Consider the following 770-nt stretch of genomic DNA (forward strand, 5'->3'; position numbering starts at 1 on the left):
CAGGCGACCAGTTGACGCACACGGGCGTCACCACTTCGCTGAACTTGGCCTTGCTCTCCAGAACCAGGACGGCTATGTCGTTCGCGAAGGTGCCCGTTCCACGATAGCCCCCCTCTGTCTTCACTTCGAGTACCTGTGCAGATCGAAACAAAGCGTGTGGGCAACAGCTCTCAACGCACACAAGGTTCGTTCAATTTTAATCTTACTCTCCGTTTGACGGCTTTCACATCCTCTGGAGCGTCCCACGCCGACTTGGTCTTCCCGAGCGCCACCATGTACTGGAGGTTCCTCTTGTCACCCCTTTCATCCGTTACACAATGCGCGGCTGTGGGGCAGTCATAGAAGTATCAGTTATGCATGTACGTACATGGTCTGGAACTGAGGGGAGGGGTGTCCGCGTCTACAAGCGAGCCGCCCTGGGAGCCGCCGGAGCCGCCGGTATGGTAGGCGAGCAGCACGGCCACTGACCTGTGAGCACCAGGTTGTCGCGTATGAGGGAGCCACCGCAGATGAGCCTCGGGGTGCCGGTCTCGTTGGAGTAAAGGCCGGCCTGCCATGGGAAGTTGATGACGTCGATGTTGTGGCCGTTGTTGATGAGCGCGTCGCGCTCGCCGCCGGTGTTGCCGCAGCCTGGGGGGCAGGGAGAGAGACTTAGGCACGGAGGGTGGTGGACCTCGTCACTCTACGTCACGGCCTGGTCGGCCCGGGTACGCACTGTCCTTGCACAGAGGCGGCTGGAAGCCCGAGCTGCAGCCCTGCGGGCAGTGGCC

This window comes from Frankliniella occidentalis, unplaced genomic scaffold (genome assembly GCF_000697945.3).
Source record: "Frankliniella occidentalis isolate FOCC.00 unplaced genomic scaffold, Focc_3.1 Scaffold19, whole genome shotgun sequence".
Lineage (NCBI taxonomy): Eukaryota > Metazoa > Arthropoda > Insecta > Thysanoptera > Thripidae > Frankliniella > Frankliniella occidentalis.